Raw genomic sequence first — 23981 nt, 5'->3', positions numbered from 1 at the left:
CCTCATAACACCTGCCAGGAGGTACTATTAACACACTACCGGCGGCTCTCATCTGCAGTTCTTCAGAGCACCGTGTCTCCGGGACACATCGAGAGTCCGCCCCTGCGCAGGTTAAAAGAGTTGGCCATTAAAGTAACATCTCTGTAAACGTCCAAAAAACCCCCCCAAAAAACAAAAAACAAAAACAAAAAAAAAACACACTACCTACATGGGTAATATTAACACACTACCTACACGAGGAAACTGAACTTTGGGGACGTTAAGTGACTTCCCCAGTATGCTAAATTATTTCCCCAAAACAAGCCTTCTCACCGGCATGAAACTGTAGGTGCCTCAGAGGAAAGGGTGGCCCAACCTCTCTTGCAACTTTTCCAGTATTCAGAAAGGGTCTGGCTCACAGCAGACAATCAGCTGACTAAAAACGATTGAAGAAAATCAACAATGAAAGAAGCAAAAAAAGAACTACAATGATGTGAGTAGGTGAGAAGGCAGACTGTTGGTTTATCCCCCCTAACGATGTCACGTACTATTTCGAAAAAATTATAAATTTTATATAAAGCTATAACTATGAACACACTGGTGTTTGGTCATGATCAGTTGTGATATATGCTCCAAGTCCTTTGTTATTATTAAGTAATGAAGTAAATACTTTAGTTAACAATATAAATAGTAGCAAACTCAAAATGTTCACTCATTACTTTTTCTGGAGCGGGGAAGAAAAGGTAGCTGTAGCTAGTCCTCTGAGCAAACTGAGCATCATGGAGCATTCTGAGCATGTGTCTTGCTAAGGAAAAAAGGCTGAGGACAACTGGTTTAAGGAAGAAGTATTGGAACATGGGTCACCTGCCCTAACTTCCTGGTTCACTGGGTGAATATAAGCAAGTCAGGGAAGCAATCTGGTCTGTTCTCAGGCCTTTAAAAAATAGTGGATAAATTAACTCTACTGCTGGACAATCCTCAGGGGTACTTAGAGTTTACTCGGTGTTGTGAGTTAGCATCTGTTCCATTTTCTTGTTTCTCCAAGGATGGTAAGGGAGCCGGAGTAGCTCACTACTTCCAGAACCTGCCTAGTGGACTGGCTTTGTGAAAATGAAACTAGTTAAGTTTTGAAGTTGACTCAGTTTTTTCCCGAGGCAAATGGAAGGTCAAAGGATGAGTCTGTTTAAAAAAAAAAAAAAAAAAAGACAACCCAGAAATGTATTATGTAAACCAGGCTACAAAAAGTAAGTTGTTCCCAAGTGAACATCAACTTCTCAGGGAAAGTGAAGAGATTAAAAGCATATCTCAATTTCTCAGATATTAAATACATAATAAAAACCTGTTTCCTGCTTCTTCAAGATATTGGAAAATTGATTAGTTAATGTCTGTGAAGGCTTTCAGGTATAAAGTGCTATCTTGCTGCTAAGTTCTATTCTATTTAAAAATTGCTTCTGCTTTCTTTCCGTCACTCAACTTCCATGTGTATCTGGAAAACCAAGATGGAGATTATTAATTACTTGCAGTCTTATAAGCCTGAAAAATTTTGGGAGCAAGGAAGCTTGAAAAGATAGATATGAAAATTTGGAGCACATTCAGACACAGGCTTATTTAAATGCCAGAATAATTACTCTAAGCCAAAAAGAATCCAAACAACCTATCACCTCAGATCTCCTAGGTGGCAGAGAAGGTGCTCTATATAAATCAAGATGACCATTCATGAATAAACCTAGCATGCTAAGGAAGAGCAAAAATACAACAAAGGCAGCAATTCCAAATAACGTGGTAATCCCATACCACTGCAACATACAATCATCGAACATCTACCACAGGCAAGGCGATTAGGCAATGAATAAGATGCAGCCCTGCAATCAAGGAAGGGCATGAAATATGTCAAAGAACAAACTAGAGATTGCATTTTTTAAAGTAAAGGCAACAGCACAAAAGCACATATATTAAAACATTCAATTAATAGATGTTAAATTCTAGAAAGTGAATCCTATAATAAAGCATACTGAATCAATGTATTTATTTATACATTTGATCATGGTGAACTTATATTTCTATACCATGAGATTCACCTACAGTTCTAAGCTTTCCAGCCAGTCACACACAAATTTACCATAAACCCAAAAGAACAGACTACAGACAGCATGGAAGTACATTTCCAGATGAACTTTAGGGAAAACCAAGTCTGATGCTCCCAGTATAAGGAAACTGTTACTGATTGTATAGCTTGTTTCCACAGGCGGAACAAAGTATAGCTGTTTTACAGTGTAGCAGAAAGAATAAAACTAGAATAAAGACTATCTTACTGATTATGGAGTAAAATCATAGTAGTTCTAAAATCATCTTCCACGGTTACATCTTCTGATCCATTAATTTTACTGCAAAGAATCTATCTTCAGGGATAATTAAAGAAGGAGTCAAAGATTTATGTACTAGCAATTTCCTAGGTGTTTATCCTAAGGAAATGTGTGCTTATGTTCACCAGAATATATGTCCCAGATCATTTATAATAGTATTATTTGTTAACAGCTAAAACTTATAAACAACCATCACCAAGAAAAATAGGAGTATTATACAGGGTCCAACACAAATAACGCCCCTTTATTATTACAAAATCTTTTATCACAAAATCATAAGCATGTAATTCTGTAACATAATGGTGTCACACTCAAGCACATCATATGACATTTTGGGTGAAATGTTCAAATTAAAACTATAAATTATTACACCCATATTAGTACCCTACCAACCACACTCAGGCAGGCATCACTTCTGTAGGACCCTGTATATTCATATAATGGAATATAATATGCCAAAGCAAATGAATTACCTAAGCTTCATGTATCGACATGGATGAACTGTAAAAACAATTGTAAAACAAAGGAAATCAGACACAAAATAATTCATACTATATGATTCCATTAATGCAAAATTCCAAAACAGGAAAAACAAGACAGTATTATTTATGGATACATACCTAGCAAGTAAAACTCACTAGAAAGTAAAGGACAGGACTGATTACCATAAAAGTCTGGATAGTGATTCTCCTGGGGAGAAGAAGGAAGGGATGGTGCTGTGGAGGGGCTTGTGAGACCCTGAGCAGAGGGCTCAGTTAATTCAAGCCCAACTCCTGACCACCAGCAATGGTGAGAAATAAATATCAAGATTATGGATCCCTGTGTCTCTTGAAAGAAATTGGCGTGTGAAGCCAAATTCCAGTTAGGAAGATTCTTAGAGGACCTTATGTTCCAAATGGGGTCGTGAAGTCACATGTCATGCCCCCTCCATCCAGTCACCAATTGCCCAGGACCAGATGACTCTATTTGAGCCCGGCACTCCCAGTCCAGGGAAGCAGACCCACTGCCAGATGCGGCTCTTAAACTCCTTGATATTTAGTTAATTTCAGTATTATAATTTAGTTAAAAATAAGTCCAGTCATGCCTTCCTGAAGTTACGCTCAAGTCACCTTGGTTGTACTTTGCATGGTCCCAAGCCTATATTCATTAAAAGACAATTCTCAGTTTGTCATTCCTACAGATGACAAATCTCATCCATTATATTTGAATTCTTCCTCATTTTAAAAAAGATTTATTTTTTTTAGAGAGAGGGGAAGAGAGGGAGAAAGACAGGGAGAGAAACATTGATTGGCTGCCTCTTGGAGACCCCCAACTGGGGACCTGGCCAGCCAGCCAGGCATGCGTCCTGACCAGGAATCAAACAGGTGACTTTTGGGCTCACAGGATGGTGCCCAATCCACTGAGCCATACCAGTCAGGGCGGTCTTCCTAATTTCAATCTTAGAGATAAAATGTAATTTCTGGTTCACTTTCCAGAATCAGAACAGTAAGTTACATGGACCAAAACCATGTTGGAAATTTCCATGTAAAAATTTAGTTGCTGATAGACTATTTTCATCAAAATGATCAATGACTTTGAAGGATGGAAACTGTGTTCCAGTATTTGGTGGCGTTGAAAGAATGATCTTTTAAAGCCAATGCCTGAATACTCCATAGGCTACTTTTCCCATCAGAAGGGGGAGACACAAGGGAACAATGGAGCATCTCACATCACCGCCACAGTCCCGGGGTCAGTCTCAGCGTCACTGACTGCGGGACCACCAGCTATGTGTCATCTGATGTTATGCATCATAAATGCATATCTTCTAGCCAAAAGGGTTTGATTTGAATCCACCAAGCTTTAATATGTAACTTCCAGTTAATAGGAAATGGCACAGAACAGAAGAATGAGCTAAATGTCACCATAAGGAAGCAACCAGACAAATTCAGAGGCTGGAACTTTCTACAGAACTGACCCAGCTTTTTCACATGTCAACAAAAAACACTTAAAGGGATAAGACACAATGTAATAAAAATAAGGCATAGTCCTGGATTAGATTCTGATTTGCCAAATAAGAGTAAAGGACATTTTTTGAGGTCAATTAGGAAAATATGACTGTGGACTTAGAATAATGAAAGATTACTGGAGTAGAAAAGTGGAGATCACTAAAAAAGCAGATTACAAAATAGTACATGCAATATATGATTTTGGTTTAAAAAAGGGTTAAAAAGCAAGGTAAGCAAAACAAAATCTCCAAGGCAGTGGGCAGGAGGGCCGACTGGATGGGGCCTTTGCGGGGGATGAGCTCACTGCCAGCTGGTTCTGAAAAATGGGTGGAATTGATTCTTTAACCATCAATCAGCCTGAAAGTGATAGGGCTGTAGGAGGGACAGCTCGATTAGGCCAGGAGATGTTCAGGCTAAACAAACAAATAAACCTCCCATTAAATCTTAATCAGCTGCTCCTTGTTTCTGTCATTGCTCATGATCTCAAAGCCACTACCAGGGGAGGAGCTGTGACTTACTGCGGCCTCATTTTCCTAAAAGAACTCCCCTTCCTGGCTTCTGAGAATGGAATGTTCTAACACAGGTATATATGGGGCCCTGTACGCATGTAATGGGGTGAAGGGGAGATGCGGTGGAAGGGAATTTTATTTTAAGACTGTCAAGACAGCAGACATGACCCTTTCAAACTATACACGGTTCAGTTAGTTTCATGAACGCGCTCACTCCAGTCTTCTTTCTCTTATGTTTTGATCTGACAGAGTCCTTCACACATTCCTGTGCCAGGCACATACAAAGTTACATGCACCCAAACACAAAAGGGACTGTGAACAAATGTTGAATGCTAACTAATGACACACATCCTGAATTATTAAGGAGTAAAGTGTACTGATGTCTCCACCTTACTTTGAAATCCATCAGGAAATAAAATGGAGTGATGGATAACTTGATGCCTTGCCTGTAGCTGGTAGTCAGTTCTCAATAAATGCTTGCTGACTTCATGAAAACTAAGCCAAAAAAAAGGTTACATACAGTAGGTTCTGAATTCATGTTGGGAATCGTGTTCTATACGTGAAATTTGAAATTTCTAAAGTTTGTGATCCCTTTGAGAACTAGGACGCCTAGAGACAAACTGGGATTTTGTTATGTCTGGACTGCTCATCACTCAGGTGCTGTGGGAAGTAGCAAAGGCGAAAAAGAATTCAGGTGTAGAAATGCAACTTGAGGTACTTATAAGAGGGGGAAAAAAATAAGAGGAAGTGTACACTCCTGTAAAAGAAGCGTTCACTAGCATAGATGCGAACTACTACTTTGGTGATGTGGGCATAAACCCTGGACTTGGAGATTCCAGGGTTTATGAGGTCTGTCTGGAAAAAGTCCAGCCATTGTTAATACAACAAGAACTGTTTGCGTGATATCAATGTAACCTCGCATCCAAGGAGAATGGACTGGAATACACATGTGTGAACAATGACAACTTGTATTCAGCGCAAGTCGACGAGATATTTAGAAAGTAAAACCTGGGCACTAGGGAGACACATCACTACTAGTATTTCATTGCTTCTCAGCCCTTTGCAGACCAGCTAGAGAAAAAATATGAACTGCACTTCAGTGTTCTGATTTTGGCTTGTGTATCCATCCTGACCTGTTCTGACCTTGCCTGGTTATGCTTTATAGCTGTCCCTTATACCTACTGTCTCCCTAACATCAAACTTGTTGAAACCACTGAAGCATTTCTTACTAAATACGATGCACTACTATTTTTGTCGTTCCTGGGTCGCACGACACTGCATGACTTTGGCGATGCATCCCATTAAACAAAAATGAAGGGATACTGCCATTAAAATGTGTAGCAACATTTACCTGTTGAATGCTAATATTATAATGCCACATCTCTGTTAATTATTTACCTATGAGATCAAACAGTTTTTAAAAAACAAAATTTTCTATTTTGTATACATCGAGTTCTATAACCTTAGAGCATAGGGCACCAGAGATACAAATGAGTCTGAGACAGTCTCTAACGTCATAGCCCCTGGCTTTAATGTCCAGTTAGTGAAACAGAGGATGAACAGTCATATTAATACAGCTGCTATTTACTAAGCCAGCAAGTATGCTGAGGACTCTATATACAGTCCAAAATCCTAACAACCCTGCAAGGTACATAATTCTTTTTGTTTTTAATAACCCCTATTTTTCCAGATGAGTACAGTGTGCAACTGCAAACTCTCTGAACCTCAAACAACATAGCTAGTAATCAAGAGAGCCCAAATAAACCCCGATTCATCCACTGCCAAAATCTGAATCCATCTCACATGCACACTGCCTCCTAGGAAGAGTGATGATGGATGGAATATGCCCTGACTTCAGCAAGGTTTAAGGTTTTTGCTTTCATTCCACACACCCTCCTTTCAGACACGGACTTGCTATGTAGATGGAAGAAAGTCTTATACCTGAGAGGTTCCTCCAGTGGCCTGGTGTCCTTCTAACGGGGTGACCCAGAGATTCCATTTTGCTCACTCCCTTTAATGACAAAGGAATTAAGATACAGGCATACCTCAATATTGCAGGTTTGGTTTCAGACCACTGCAGTAAAGTGAGTTGCAATCTTTCTGCTGGTGGAGGTTTATACCTTCAATTTGGAAAAAACTCAACACCTGTGAAGCGCAATAAAACGAGGTATGCCTGCACTTGTAACATTGACTGCTGGTAGTAAATTAGGCAAGAAGAGCTGCCAGCAATCCTGGTTTCACATTAGACTAGTAACTCTCGTCCTTGGGCTCACATTATAATCACTTGTTTTTAAAAATCTCGATGCCCAGGTCACACCTCAAAGCAGTTAAATCAGAGTACCTGGGGATGGGACCAAGGTATTTGTATTCAGTGCAAAGGCTGCCCAGGTGATTCTAACGTGCAATTAGGGATGAGAGTTACGTGTCGCGAATACAGGAATGACAATTTTAAAGTGACTTGGATAAACTGGGGGTGGGAAGAAGAAGGTTCCTATCTAGCAAAGACGAAACTAAAAAACAATGAGTAGATACAAAGAGATATTCGAAGTTAGCAAGAATTAAGTGTGAAAACAAATGTTTACAAGAATCCATGCAGTTTCCAGGAGAGACTGCTATTAATTTAGCCTGCCTCCAAATCCTGTATTTTATTAAGCCACTGATCCCTAGTGCCAATAGCTGTCACTAATGGAGCACCTATTACAAGCCAAATGCTTGACATTTTTTATCAAACAACTTTATGAGGTAGGTCTCTATTTGACAGCTGATATAAAAAAGACACGAGTTAGTTTACATTTATTTCTAAACAAGTAACCTGGCCCAGTAGCTCCCAACCACAGCTCCTTGGGGAACCCCGAATTGTGTAAGAGTACGCGCAAAGTACTTTCTGTGGAGTGAATACATCATGTCATTGAATGCTATTGTGATTACTGAATACAGACATACCTCATTTTTTAAAACAAATTGAAGGCAAGACCCTCCACCAACAAAGAGATGACAGCTAGCTTTACTGTGGTGGTCTGGAACTGAACCTGCTGTATCTCCGAGGTATACCTGTATAAATCCTTCTAGAAGTATTACCAAGTCTCTAATAATGTGTCATTTTTACACTTTTTGTTAACCTGCAGATACTAACATGACACCTATTATCATGTGAGCATCTACAATTTTCTTCTTTAATATTAAGGACTCCTCTTGTGGAGAAACTGGATCCCTCACACATTTGCTGGTGGGAATGTAACATGGTAGAACCAGTTTGGCAGTTTCTTAAAAAATTACACAGATATACCACACAGCAAGTCCACGCCTAGGTATCTGCTCAAGATAAATGAAACGTGTCCACACAAAGAAAGGTAGAGAATCGACTTCATGTTCACAGCAGCGCTATTCAAAATAGCCCAAACGAAACAATCCAAATGTCCACCAACTGCCGAATGGATAAACAAAATGCATATATCCACGCCAAACACTGTTCAGCAATCAAAAGGAGTTGCTGGTGTGTGCTACAGCATAAGCGAGCCTCATAAATGTCATGCTAACGGAAAGAAGACAGACACAAAAACTACATATTCTCTGATTGCATTTTTATGGAGCACCCAGGAAAGGAACATCCATACGGACAGAAAGTGGATTGGCGTTTCCTGGGGCTGATGGGGGAGGGGTAGGAGTGAGGACTGACTGTGAAGGGACATAAGGGAACTTTTTTTGCGGGGAGGAGGAGGGCATTATGAAAGTGTTTTAAAACTAGACGATGGTGATGGCTGCCCAATTCTATATAATTGTTAAAAATAACCGTATGCTTACAATGGGTGAATTTTATAAAATGTTATAGATTATACCTCAATAAGGCTCTTCAAAAATATTGTAGAAGGTAATTGGATTATATATTATATTTAAAGGGTGAACATTCTCATACTGAGACCAGGAACCAGTGATATAAGCCGTGGTGAATTCAGCAGAAATGAGTGTACACTGGGTGATCATTCTGCAATATATACAAATGTAGAGTCTTTATGTTATATACTGAAAACTAACATAATGTTCTATGTCAATTATATCTCAATAATTTAAGAAGTTAATAAAAGATAAATATTTCCTTAAAAAGGAGTGTATATTAAAGGAAGTAAAATATTGATCCTCTAGGTGGGTAAAGTCTTTTAGTAAGTGGCCAAATTTGCTATACACTTGTGAACCACATAAGTACATATTATATGCTTACTTGTGAATGTAGTGAACATTTAGAGACCGAAGGAACAATCTACTCTCTAGTTCAATCCCCCTGTTTTACTGACACAGAAACTGAGACCCACAGTGAGGATTTATTAAAGTTCTAATTAGGTTCTAATACAGTGAGGATTTATTAAAGGTCATTAAGTTCTAAGTATCTATGTGTCAGACAAGGTACATGGCCCCTATGGGAGGTACCCTGCCTTTGATGTAACAGAATCAAGTACATGGATTAACCATAAGAGGTTATGATGTAAGAAAGGTATGAAAGCGCTCTTTGCGGTCAACAGAAGGGGAGATGAAACTGGTGGGGAAAAAACAGCAAAGGCCTCATGAAGGAAGTGGCAACTACACTTGGCCTGAAGTGCTGTGGAGAACTCCAACAGGCAGCAATGAGAGAAGACAATGAGAGCTGGAAAAGCACCAGGCATCCTCAGGAAATAGGCTCATTTGTTCGAAACACAGGGCACAAATAGAAAGGTAGGAGGACACAGGCTGGAAATGTGTGCTGGGTCCAGATGGCACAGGGTTTTGAATGCTATGCCCATGAGTCTCAACTTAATTTGACAGGCAAAGGGGAGTCCCCTGAAGGCAATGTTCAGAATTTCCATGGAGGAAGGTAACCTGACAGTGGGAAAAAATGGAGGGGCAGAGCATAAAGGCAGAGAGACGCGTGGGCAATTACTGCATAACGTTCAGAGAGCTTCAACAAGGGATGTAGCAGTGAGAAGATTAAGGAGGGGCAGACTCTTTGGTTCTCTGGTCCTGCCAAGGAGAGGAGCTTCACCTTGAATTACATGTCATCTCTCAAGGGCTTTTGCTTTATCACTGTCCCAGACTCTCACGGAATGTGTCTTGTCTTTCCCACTGACAGTGAAAGTCCCTAACTGACACCTTTGGCAGTCTGTGTTTCAGAAGACACATTTTCATTCACTTTGTGTTTTCCCAAACAAAAGGACTGTATTTGGTAAATAAATTCCTTTCACTTTAGGGAAGTGTCATCACATGCAAGGGATGACTTTTAAATTCAAATCCTGCCAGTTTTTAAATAGGATATTAATTTTAAAAGGCTGCCCTCAATCCTATGCTATGTTCAATTTCAAGCTGTATTGTTTTTTTTTTTTTTTTTGAGGAGTAAGTCAAATATTTAAGTAGACCGCGAGGCTTTGAGTTGACTTGAAATAGGAATTGGTATGCTTTTCACAGGGCTCCTATTAACCACTTAGGTTCTTCTTTAAAAATATACGTCTTTGCCCCATTTTGAAATAAACTGCATAAAACAAAACACTGTTGTTTAAGTAAACAAAATTGCTTTTACTGCAAAGATTTTAAACTCTGTGTTTCACAGACTTCTTTTTATACCACATTTGTATAAACCACCTCTTTACTCACTCTGTGACCCGAAATGAGTCACATCCTCCCAGGCCCTCAGATGTTTCTTCAACTGCGAGGTCCAGGAGCCTGACTGGTAAGAGTCAAATACCACGGGTTACGCGCAATCTTCAACAACTGTAATGTGAGGGGTCTCACCATCTTAAAACACTGTGATAGAATCTAAAATCACACTGGTAATCGCCCACTCTGTTAGCCTTCAGGACAAACCAGTAAGCCTTTTCTGGATCACAACCGTTTGAGTGGCACTGTTCTAAGCACTGCTGGGGGTGAAACACAGTTAAAGACACAGGCCCTCCCTTCACTGCGTCTAAAACCTAGCAGGAAAACGAACATAACCACGTGTGATATGAAGTGGCAATAAAATTTAGGCAGGCTTTATCCCTTAGACCAACTGAGTTTGAGAAAGAGCACCCCCAAATGTCTCTAACCTTTGAGGCCAATGTCAAAAATAATGATTAAATTCCATGGAGAGCCGTTCCTATTGGGAGGCAGGATGCTGGTCTGTGTGGAGCAAGAACTGGACACAGTACAGCAGGTCTCCTATTCAAAGTTCAAATCTGTTAGTTTTACTTCTGTGGAATAACAACGGAATAAAGGTCCAAAGTATTGCACTATGTTGAGGATTCAGCCATTCCTGAATTTATGTATTAGAAAACATGGAACTGATATCTATTACTTAGATCTTATTAATGTAGAGGGAAAACTGTATCTTTTAACAATAGCCAGAGGAGAGGGGGGAAGGGATAGTAGGGAGAAGGGTTTTCAGGAACTACTATAAAGGACCCATGGACAAAACCAAGGGGGAGGGTAGAAGGAGGGGAGGGAGGTGGGGTAGAGGGGTGGGGGAGAAAATGCAGACAACTATAATTGAACAATAAAATAATTTAAAAATGGAAAAACATGTATTTTATTATGGTATTACAGTTATCTCATTTTTTCTCCCATTTATTTTCCTCTGCGCTGTATACCCTCCCCCCCATCATTCCCCCACCTTAGTTCATGGCCATGAGTCACACATATAAGTTCTTTGGCTTCTCCATTTCCCATACTATTCTTACCCTCCCCCTGTCTATCTTGTACCCACCATTTATGCCTCTTATTCCCTGTACCTTTCCCCCCTTCTCCCATTTCCCCCTTCCCGATGATAACCCTCCATGTGATCTCCATTTCTGTGAATCTGTTCCTGTTCTAGTTGTTTGCTTAGTTTCTTTTGGTTTTTGTTTTTTTAGGTTCGGTTGTTGATAGTTGTGAGTTTGTTGTCATTTTACTGTTCATAGTTTTTGATCATCTTTTTCTTAGATAAGTCCCTTTAACATTTCATATAATAGGGGCTTGGGGATGATGAACTCCTTTAACTTGACCTTACCTGGGAAGCACTTTATCTGCCCTTCCATTCTAAATGATGGCTTTGCTGGATAGAGTAATCTTGGATGTAGGTCCTTGCCTTTCATAACTTCGAATACTTCTCTCCAGTCCCTTCTTGCCTGTAAGGTTTCTTTTGAGAAATCAGCTGATAGTCTTATGGGAAATCCTTTGTAGGTAACTGCCTCTGTTTCTCTTGCTGCTTTTAAGATTCTCTCCTCTTTAATCTTGGGTAATGTAATTATGATGTGCCTTGGTGTGTGCTTCCTACGATCCAACTTCTTTGGGACTCTCTGAGCTTCCTGGACTTCCTGGAAGTCTATTTCCTTTGCCAGATTGGGGAAGTTTTCCTTCATTATGTCTTCAAGTAAGTTTTCAATTTCTTGTTCTTTCTCTTCTCCTTCTGGTGCCCCTATAATTCAGACGCTGAAACGTTTAAAGTTGTCTAGGAGGTTCCTATGCCTCTCCTCATTTTTTTGAATACTTGTTTCTTCATCCTGTTCTGGCTGAATGTTTATTTCTTCCTTCTGCTCCAAATGGTTGATTTGAGTCCTGGTTTCCTTCCCATCACTGTTGGTTCCCTGTACATTTTCCTTTATTTCACATTTCATAGCCTTCACATTTTCCTCTATTTTGTAACCATACTCAACCAATTCTGTGAGCATCCTGATTACCAGTGTTTTGAACTGTGCCTCTGATAGGTTGGTTATCTCTTCATTGCTTGGTTGTATTTTTTCTGGAACTTTGATCTGTTCTTTCTTTTGGGCCATATTTTTTTTGTCTCGGTGCACTTGTTATGTAGTAAGGGGCGGAGCCTTAGGTATTCACCAGGGCAGGGCAACCCACATTGCTGCATTGTGGCGCTGTATGTGGGGGAGAAGTCCGAGAGGGACCAATGCCGCTTGCTTAGCTCTCAGCCAGCTTTTAGTCACTTCCCCCATTACCCATAAGCAAACTGGCCCTTCTGGTGCTGATTCCCAGGTGGGTGGTTTTGTGTACATTCTAAGACCCCGTGGGTCTTTCCAACAAACCCTCTCCTGTGAGCCTGGGAATGTCTCCTGTTGAGTCAACCTGCACAGGTTTTTTCAATCAGAGGTTTTAAGGCTTTACTTCCCTGTGCTAGAACCCTGGGTTGCATGGTGGGTCTCACTCCCCAGTTGTTCCTCCTGATTTATTCACATGCAAATGTGGGACCCACCCAATCTGCCAGCCACCACCTTGCCTGCACTAGTCCTCCAGTTGCTGCCTTGCAGTGAGTCTTCTCCATCTCAGCTGCCTGTCTCAACCCCTCCTACCAGTCTGAATGAATGTTTCTACTTTAATGCCCTGGTTGTTGGACTTCTATACAGTTCGATTTTTCTGGCAGTTCTGGTTATTTTTTTGTTTTTAAATTTGTTGTTGTCCTTCTTCTGGTTGTGTGAGGAGGCAAAGTGTGTCTACCTATGCCTCCATCTTGGCCAGAAGTCCCGAAAACCATATTCCAACACATCTCTGACATCATAGTTACGTCTTGTCTGCACTCTGAGCCTGACCAGGACAGTGTCATAGGAGGAGGAATAACTGGTATCCACAGCAACATCACCAGACTGGGACAATGTAAAATGCTGTAACCTAGCAACTGATGACGAGAGTGTGTGTAGGGGGAATTCTCCCAGTTCTGCAAATGACAAACATGCAGCACTGAATGCAACTAATAATGCCAGGGGCGATGCAGAAAATCTGACTTACTTGTGGAGAGTTGGGAATGTCAGCTTCATAAAACCTTAGTATTATGCCGCATAATTTTAAACAGGAAAAGCACATAAACACCTCACTGCCCACATCATCATTTGGGCTCAGGGAAAGTACCTGATGTGTTAAGACTGAAATGGAAAATACATTTTGCTGTAGCACCAATCATCTCAACCTTTCTCTCTGTCTCATTAGATAGAATTTTGGTGAGAGGAGAAGCTGCCCCTGGTCCCAGAGATGGATAAATATGTTCTGCGTGGATGAATATGTTTAACATTACAAAGCTATCAGGATCATAATATACCACATATGTGAGAACATCCCCTTAAGAATTTTCTTTTTTATAGAGATTACATATATGAATGTGAACATTCAGAGAGTGAAGGAACCATCTACTCTGTAGTTCAATCCCCTTGTTTTACTGACACAGAAACTAAGACCCACAGTGAGGATTTATTAAAGGTCAGTAAGTGACAGAGCACGGGGTAGAAGTGAGATCTTAAGTTTACCAGGATCAAACGTGCAACCTTTGGGCGTATGGGACAACACTCCAAACAACTGAGCCACCCAGCCAGGGCGAGACCACTTGATTTTTGACAGTGGTGTCAAGAAGGAACCTTTAAAGAGGTGAAGTCTGAGCAGGGACCTGATGGATAAAAAGGAGTGAAAGAGTGTTCCAGGCTAAGAAGAATGAACAGAAAGCAGGCTGATGTGACTGGGATATAGTCGGTTCGGGAAGAGTGTAGGAGAATGAGGTCAGGGGCGGGGTGGGGAATTGTTAGGGGCCAGATTAGTGTGCTGTGAAGCCAGTGATGTGTTTTTGGTAGGGGAACCTCATGACCTGAATGATAACTTTTAAAAAGAGTACTCTAGCTGCTGTAGGAGACTGGATTATCGGGGCTAGGGGAGGAATGATGGAGATTAGTGAAGAGGTGACTCTCCAAGGGAGAATTGATGGTAGCTTTGATCACGGAAGTGGTGAGAATGGTTAGACTGGGCGTATGTTTTTAAGGTAGAACCAATAAGACTTGTTAATGGAATGGATGGATATGATAAAGAGTTAAGGAAAGAAAAATAAAAAAATAACCCAGATTTTTGTCTCAAGATACTGGAAGAATAGTAGCATCATTACCTTGAGAGACCAAAGATTCTCAAGAAGTGGACAAGCTGGGATATAAAACTGAATAATTGTTTTTGGACTGTTAAATCTGAGCTACCCTTTAAACATCCATGTTAGTTTCACATAAATAAAACAGGAAGAATTCTGTTGTATTGAAGTGAAATTTTGAGTTAAATTTCCCATCTGAGCTCTCTCAGTACCTGAGATTCTGTTCTAGTACCTTATGCTAAGTTGTCACCCAAGAACTTACTCGTTCTGAGTGACTGAAGCTGTATCCAGATGAGTGCCTCCTCCCACTCCTCCCAGGGCTGACTCCTACACTTTGAGACCCCCCGACTTTTCCTTTGTACCTGCCCTGCACTGTTAGCTCCTAGAAGAGCCACTCTTCTGAGTTGTCGTCTGTGCAGTGACATGTGTAGGAGGAAGCTAATGCAAACAGGTGTTTTCTTTCCTGCTGTTTGTGGAGCTCTAGTCCTCAACCCGCCTCCAACGTCTTATCCAAACATGAAAAATACAGTGTGCATACTAGCTGGAGCTAATCCTCCCTGAAAGGACCAATTTTCCTCTGCAGTATCAACAGATTCTTGTTCTTTAAACAGCTTATTTGGAATTAAGAGCTCTGCCTCTGTACACTTCTTGAAGCACATTTTCTCTAGGATTCTTTCTCAGGGTTAAAGGCTTTACAACAGTGGCCATTAATGCCACAGTCTCCCTGCCTCTGGTGGGTGACATGTAGCCATTTTTGTTTCTAGGACAATTTACACTGAACAACAGCTGCTGATCAAAAGTAGTTTTAATTGCTGAATGGTTTTTTTTTTTCACCTTTCAGGGTGGGGACTCCATTACCTGTTTTTTTCTTATAGTCTGATTCATTGATGGATGTGTTGTAGAAAAAAGGCATGGCAGTTATTAGTCAGCCTTTCCTTGAAAGAAGTTATGAAAACAAGATTATTTCCCAACTCAACAAAAATACTTTAAATTTCCAAAGGATGTTCATATATGGGACTTCCTCTCATCTCCTTACCACTTTATGACGGAAGTAGTGGTAATTATTCTTTATTTGCCAGGTAAGGAAACTGACGATCAGAAATTAAGCGAGAACACTCAGGGCCTTGCACTGGTTACAAATTAACCACTGGTTTGAAGACTGGTTTTCCATATATTTTCAAGGGTGAGTCATCAATCAGAAATAACAACCTCCTCACAAGTATTTCCATCTATTGGCTTATTTTTTAGGTGGTAATTGGCTGGGCGTTGTCTGGATGCCCCTGAACTTCAGAGTCACTGAGTAAAATGAGTCCAGAGGTTGGGGTCCACTTTTAGCAGTTTGTTAGTTATATCGAGGGCGTGCTAAAAGGACTGCAAACGATCTGCTGAGAGGATCACTTAGAGAACAGAAAAGGGGCTTTTGTAGTGGGAGCTCTCCTCTATGGAAACAGTATTGCCAGTTTCTTCTAGATTGGTATTATTGTTAATTAATAGGTTAAATACATAAGGGTGGTAATTGTTTATTCTTTCAGCATATGGGTATTTTTATTGGTAGATTCTGTCTTGATCATTTGAGGCTGTTCTTAATTATTTTCCCAGCGAGAACCATGCCTGATTCGGGAGTCTTCAGGTTGGTTGTGTTAGTTATAACTGTATGCATTTCTGATTATCTTTTTCAAAAAAAGAGAGCGTAAGGTTCTAGAATATTAAGTCTAAATTTGGGGAGTTACAAGGCCCAAGATTCAGATGAATGACCATGGGAGCAGATCTTACTAATGCTGTTTGCTTTGACTTAATACAATGGCAGTGAACTTTTTCTGGGTTTTTTTTTTTTTTTTTTTTGACATTGAAATCTGGATTCCCTCAGTTGCTGAAGACAGCTTAGTATATTGTATTGGAGTGGCAAAAACAGAGGTAAATGAGCTGCCTCTGTCTGATGTGAGGTGAGGCCTCTAAATTTTGTACCTGGCAGATGGGTTGCAGGTAATAGGAAGGCTGGAGTTTACTGGCAGGAAAAAAAAATTGGCAGCAAACTGTGCTTTCTTTTGTTACCCATGCAGGTTAACCCATAGTTCTAGTTGCCTTGAAAAATAAAATATGTATATTTAGTGAGTAAGCATAATCAGCAGAAAAACAGGTAATGTTTTGACTGACAGAATCTTCACTGTTCTTCATTAGAGTCCAGGAAAATAATCCAATGCTATTATGTCATTGTAAGAACTGAACAAGACCTTCTAGTCTGGCTGGGCCAGATGTTTATAAAATGTTTGCTTTTTAGAGGTTTTTCAAATTTGTGAGGGCTTTAAAATTATAACACTTTGAAGAACCATTACCAAAATAGAGATGCGCTCTCTTGAGACAGATGCCACATTTAACAGAGGAAAGACCACTGGTGCCTCAGCATGTGCTGCTTTCTAGAGACATTCGCCTACAGCCTTTCTTGCTTTCTCTGTTAACTAAAGAGTATGATGCTGTTGGAGGTTGAGCTGTGTAAAATTTGGTGGTATTTATAACTACTTCACTGGGTGAATAAAATTCGTTTCATTACTTAAAAATCACAAATACATCAGTACTGAATAAAGTTGCCACTATTATCCTTATCCTCCAACTTCAAATTGTTTTGAAAAGGCCTCACTGTTCTTATAAACTTTATACATTTAAATTTACAAAATACTTAGCCCCGGCTGGTGTGGCTCAGTGGATTGAGCGCCAGCCTGCAAACTGAAAGGCTGCCCTTTGGAATCCCTGTCAGGGCACGTGCATGGGTTGCAGACCTGATTGGGGGCATGCGAGAGGCACCCAGTTGACGATTCTCTCGCACGTTGATGTTTCTCTCCCTCTCTTTCTCCCTCCCTTCCACTTGCTCTAAAAGTAAAGAAATAAAATCTTAAAAAAAAACAAAAAAACAAAAAAACAGCTGGAAGTGCAGAGAAGCAGGTCCTCTCCTAAAGCCCCCAGAAAGGAATACAACCTTGGTAATTCCTTAATTCTCACCCAGTGACAGCATGTTGAACTTCTGACCTATAAAACTGTAAGATAATAAATTTGTGTTTTAAAAGTGAAAAATAAGAAAAATTTATAAAATACTTAACAAAATATTACCTTTATCTGTATCTGTTTAATGAGGCTTCTCGTAAGATTTAATATGGAAAAGGGTTGTGCTGTCAAAGAAAACCCCGCCACATAATTTGGAAAACTGTTAGTTTAGATCAGGAGTTCTTGAACTATGTTCTGAGGAGCCACAGGTCTCCAAGAGATGCCTTAGGAATGGCTGCAAGAAGAGCTGAAAGAGACATTAAGCTGGCGGATTTCTGTCCCCGTCCCTGTTGCCATTTCAACCTGAGCATTCCTATGTTTTACATATTGTTCTGTTTAATATTTTATTTGGAAAAAATCGTTTTTCAGCTATATATTAAAAATGATTTGCAAATCAGTAATCTATTAATAAATGGTTAAGAAAGCTGAGACTCAGAGAAGTTAAGTGACTTGCCAAGTCTGCAGTCCCAGTCCTTTCCTACTTCCAGGGGGGCTCTTCCTGAGAACTAAAGCCATTTCTTTGGGAGTAAATGATATAACACTGATTAAGGAAAAAAACAAAGAAGTAGTGTTCACTATTTGTAGAGAGGTAACCCTAGTTACATATTATTACAGTATTTATTAATTAATACTGATGTTTCTGTAACAGATAAATCCCCAAATCTTAGTAGCTTAACAGAGGAAAAACTGGTATTCCTGATTGGCGGGTGGCCCTCAATTCAGGCAATGATTCACTGATCCAGCCATCTCCATCTTGTGACTCTGCCACCTTCAACAGACGGCTTCCAAGGTCACAGCTAGAAGGGATCAAGCCTGGAGGGTTTCTGTGGGTAATGTCTGGAAATGGTGCATATAGTTTCCACTCATTCACTGGTTAGAACTTGGTTACAGGGCTTCACTAGATACAGGAGAGACTGGGAAATAGTGGGTTGGTAAACAGCTAGCCATTCTCAGCCCTGGGAGTAGTGGGTTGGTAAACAGCTAGCCATTCTTAGCCGTAACAGTGTCAGAAGAAAGAGTCCTGGACTTTCCTTTTCTGGGCTTCAATTTTCTGAAGGACTTGGAGTGGGTGATTGTTAAGATTCCACCCATTTTCATTAGAATGGCAGATATAGCTGTAATAGTACCACCTGTTTTTAATACATATACACCATTTTGTACTAAGCAGAGAAGCTGTTGGCCTTTTTGTACTCAGGTAATACCTCCGGTAATCACCGATTTGGGTAAATTTCCTTCAAGCTGTAACTTGATCCAGCATCCCCCCAATTTTTAAAAAAGCGTTGTTTTCAGATTGCCTTGGGGTAGAATAGATCCATTTATGGTTATATTAGGTAGGATAAAACTGTTATAATAGATAAACCCTAAAATCTCAATGGCTTTACATAATAGAAGTTTATTTCTCATTCCCATAGAGTCCACACAGTGTTTCTGTTAAAACATGACGGGGAAAAATAGCTTCATATTTTAATGCAAATAACTAGGCACATTCCTAGCTTGTAGATTTGGGTTCAATCCCTAGTTGGGGTGCGTAAGGGTGGGGCCACCGATTTATGTTTCTCTCTCTCTCTTCCCCCTTCTAAGATCAATAAAAACATATCCTCAGGTGAGAATTAAAAAAAAAGATTCAATTAAAAAAAATCAAGTTGTCCCTTCAGCTACCACTTTTCCCTCCTTACTTGGCTTTATTTCACTCATAATACATATCACTACCTGATTTATATTATTTATGTAGTTCCTTCTTTACTGTCAAAACTCCTGAATTATTTTAGGACAGGGAATTTATCTTGTTCACCACAGTATTTCTATTACCCAGAACGGTGCTTTCATACATAGTAGGTGCATATTATAAATATTTGTTTAATAAATGACTGTTTTTTTTATTGCAAAATATAACATATATAAGTACAAATACATACAACATAAATGTACTGTGTAACAAATAACTGTAATGCAAATATCCATGTAATCACCAGCAAGGTCAAGGAGTGGCACATCCCAAAAGCCTCCTCCCCAAGCACCATTCCATGACACCCCCCTCCCTGCGCCCCTACACCCTCTTCAGGTAACCAGTATCCTGACTTTTGTGATGGAATCATTTGAGTTTTCTTTATAATTTTACTACTTATGTATGCAGAATGTTAGGTTTTTCGGCCTTAAATAAAGATAAATGTTAGGGAAAGTACAGACTATTAAAATATTTTGGAGAAGCAATATGATAATATTTATTAAAAATTTAAACGTACAAACCTTTTGACCTAGACATCCCACTTCTAGGAGTTCACCCTAGGGAAACGCTACTGTAAAAGCGCAAAGATGTACGAACAAGGATGTTTACTGCAGCGGTGACTGTAGTCCTCAGACACGGTAACCAAAGCCCATGCTCTTCAGCAGGAAATGGTTACACTGACTACGGTACATCCATGTGTCCATGGAACACTACATGCAATCATTAAAAATATAAAACTGGTCTAAGATGTAGTAAGTGAAAAACTAACAAGATCATTTCGTTAAAAAGAAAAAATAGAAAAATTGCTCACATTTATGACCTGTGTATATGTGTGTGTGTGTGTGCGCGCGCGCATATACACTCTCCTTAGACAAGAACCGCGGCCATGTCTCTCCTCTCCTCTTTCTGAAAGCCAGGCCCATGGGACTCCTTCCGCTTCTGACGTAGCCAGGATAGTACGTGTCTCATGTGTCCTACTGAAACCCACTGTCAGTGCCATCACGGTATTACTTTCTAACTCAGAAAGCGAATTATTCTTTCTCCAAATATGTCAGCCCAAGTTCCATAAACCGAGACTCACAATCTTAGACGCTAGAATAGAATTTAGAGGGCATTGTGTACAAACAAGCAAATAAGCGGGATAAAGTATCCCTAGCATATATGTAGCAGTGTCCAGGGGATAAGAGGTGCAACAGAATAAACCCAACTCCTCGGAGAACCCATTTATACAAGTATTTTTGCACAGAGACTTAACTACTAAAGAAAACATTTTTACACACTGATAATGTGCTGGGGACGTTTCAGATTGTTCCACTCTCAAGACAGAGAACCAATGTTTAACAAATGCAGAAATCCCATCTACATAATGAGAACATGATAATTATAACGATAGCTACTATATATTAAGCGCTTATGATATGCTAGATATTGTGACCAGAGCTGTATATACATTATCTCACTTAGTTCTCATAACACTACCAGGTACTAGTAATAACATAATTGTTCCATTTTACGGAGGAGGAAGCTAAGGTGAAAAAAGGTACAAAAACTTTTCCATGTTCATCCAGCTAGTAAGTAACAGAGTATGTCTTTGGTCCCAGGGTTGTCTGGCTCCAACGATCTTAATTGCTGCCTCAGAAATTTGAAATTGAGGCTAGGAACTCTAATCAATCTTAAATTGGAAGATCCTTAATCTAGTCATGTATCTTTCCGTCCCTGAAGCTTTCCCAGCTATAAAATTAGAACGGTATCTATCCCTTTCTTTACCATAATGAGGATACAAAAGCTCATGGGATACATATGCTCATAGCACCCTATTTTAGAGCTGAAAAGAACCTCGGTCACACAAAAAATTGTACATGTATGTTTATGGCAGCCAGAAAGTAAAAACAACCCAAATGTCCATCAAGTAATGAATGGATAAACAAATTGTGTTATATTCACTGGATGAAATATTCTTTAGTCATAGAAATAAATGAAGTACTAATACTTGCTATAATGTGGATGAACCTTGGAAACATTATGCTAAGGCAGGGGTATCAAACTTTGGGCATCTCTGGGCCACACTGGAAGAAGAGGAGTTGTCTTGGGCCACACATTAAAGACATTGCGACACGTAATCACAAAAAAGTCTCACAATGTTTTAAGTAAATGTATGATTTTGTGCTGGGCTGCATTCATAGCCATCCTAGGCTGCATGCAGCCCATGTACCATGGGTTGGACACCCCTGTAGGGAAAGAAGCCAGTCACAAAGGATCATACATATATGATTCCCTTTATAGGAAACATCCAGAATAGGCAAACCCACAGACACAGAGTGGAGCAGTGGTTGTCAGGACACTGGGCAGAGGGTTAGCAGAAATGGGGGAGTGGCTGCTAACAGGTGCAGAGTCTCTTTTGGGGGAAGGTGGAAGATTCTATGATTAGATAATGGTGAGCACAACTCTGTAAATATACTAAAAACCACTGAATTGTACACTTTTAAAAAGGAAAAATAAATTAATACAGACAGAAAGAAAAGAAAAAAAGAAAGAAAATGTTATGGTATGTGAATTATATCTCAACAGAACTATTATTAAATAAATAAATAAATAAACATTTTGTAGAACCTCTTCACCCCCAAAGAACCTTAGAAACCATGGAAGCAAAGGAAATATATTTAATGATAGTTTGGACAAAAGCACCACAGAAATATTGTACTTCCTTTTAGATCTTATACAGTTCATTCTTATAAAAACACACTACATACACTTTAAGAAAAGCATGGCCTTCTATTAACTTCTGCTGGTTGTTTTCTGGTCCTAAAAGAATCTTAATTCACTTCAAAGTACCACTCAACTCAAGTTCCCAAATACTCAGTTAATAAAATTAAAATACAATGCAATCTAGACTGGCTGCTGATGGAAACACCAGGGAACTGTCCTGCTTAAAAAGAGAAAGGGGAAAAAAGTCACTAAACTCATCACGGGCCTACACTCAAAGCCAGAGAGAAGACTCTAGACCTAGTGGAAACGCTATCCTCTTATATTCTTTCGGGAGCAGCTCATCAGGATTTTCTACAGAGAAGTTAGGCAAAGGGACCTCAACTATGAAGACACTGCTTTAGCAAAATAACCACCAGCACTGAAACAAATCCTTACCTTCAATATACTGCTTAACACAAACACATTATCTTATTTCCACGTCAACAGTACTTGCATGAGGTACAAATTTTTACTCTCATTTTAAGGACAAAGGAAGTGAGGCCCAAACAAGGTCACCAAGCTAATGAGAAGCAGAGTCAAGATTCCACATGCATCTGAATTCCCAGCTCTGGGTTCTTTCCCTACCTCATGTTTGCTTTCTCCCTTCACCTCTCTTGGCCACCTATCCAGATCAGAAAGCAGAGTTCTTTGATAACATGAACTTAGACATCAAGAAATAATTCCCCCTCTGATTTTCTGGTTTGTTGTATTCCTTTAAGTCTCCATAAGAAAGACCAGCTCAGAATAAGTATGAAATAAATAGTTTTGAACAAATAAATCAATGTGGCCAGGCCTACCTGGTTAATCCTTCATGAATAATGAGTGAAGACTGAAAAACCTATACAATTTTACAAGGTACGTGATTCCCTTGCCAGTTGCTGAACATGGTTTTAGCACTGAGTCGGAATGGCTGTTCCCGAGCTAGCCCCGTAAATGCCTTCCTGAAGAACTGTCCAACTCTTCCTTTCCAGCCATTCAAATGGTGATCTGATTCCCTAGACAAGAAACCTTTAGATCACTTGAATTCTTGCCTCACACACATTCTGACATGAATGTATCTCTCTTTCTCTCCCTTTCTTCCTTCTTCCCTCTCTCCCTCACCTTCTCTACCTGCCCCCCTTCCATTCTCTCCCGTCTCTCCCTTTCTCTAGTAGTGGCATTTACTTCACATTTCCTTGTGAGGCACGAAGGCTTTAACCAGCCTCGGAGTACCCACGGAAGCAACTATGACACAGACTAGTGAAATAACTTCATATAGTGTTAACCCCTGAATTAGTGGAAGCACCAAGAATTTACATATGCTGCTCTAGTTAATAGTTAAGCCTTTCCCAAAGACCTAAGCACCAAATACTAACCATGCAGACAAGAGTAGTGGTGTCTTAAAAATATTAGTGCTTAGGGATGAGCGCAGAGTAGCAGCTCTTTTTTCCTCTGGTAACTGAAGAGTTAGTTTTATTTTCAACACACAAGAAGGACTGAGGTACAACGGCAAATCCAGCTCTTAACTCAGGGTGAGTGGGTTTAGAGATCCGGGCATTCACAACAGTCCTGCATTTGTTAAAAAGCTATGTTCTGTATTTAAATTAGATTTCCACCTATTCAGCCCTCAGACTCTTTCTTTGCAATGATTTTACAGTCTTGACCTTGGTTAATTAATTAAGACTTTCATGACACCACCCTATAAAGGTACAAGTAAAGAATTTTTACTTAAGTAGAAATACAGAGAACAAGTTTTAAATACATATACATCCTTTAATATTTAAATAATATGAAGTAATGTACATTCACAAATGTAATATCAATAAAATCATTTGCTCT

General features: G+C 39.8%; 1 protein-coding gene across 3 annotated transcripts in view; it reads right to left on the bottom strand.

The window, feature by feature from the left end:
• BICDL1 (BICD family like cargo adaptor 1) overlaps positions 1–23981 on the bottom strand; it is a 73582-nt gene that overhangs the window by 40946 nt on the left and 8655 nt on the right. The gene's annotated exons all lie outside the window — the stretch shown is intronic.

The sequence above is a fragment of the Desmodus rotundus genome, chromosome 7 (genome assembly GCF_022682495.2).
Source record: "Desmodus rotundus isolate HL8 chromosome 7, HLdesRot8A.1, whole genome shotgun sequence".
NCBI classification, from domain to species: domain Eukaryota; kingdom Metazoa; phylum Chordata; class Mammalia; order Chiroptera; family Phyllostomidae; genus Desmodus; species Desmodus rotundus.
The sequence above is the reverse complement of the archived record's forward strand: the minus strand, read 5'-3'. Positions and strand labels throughout refer to the sequence as shown.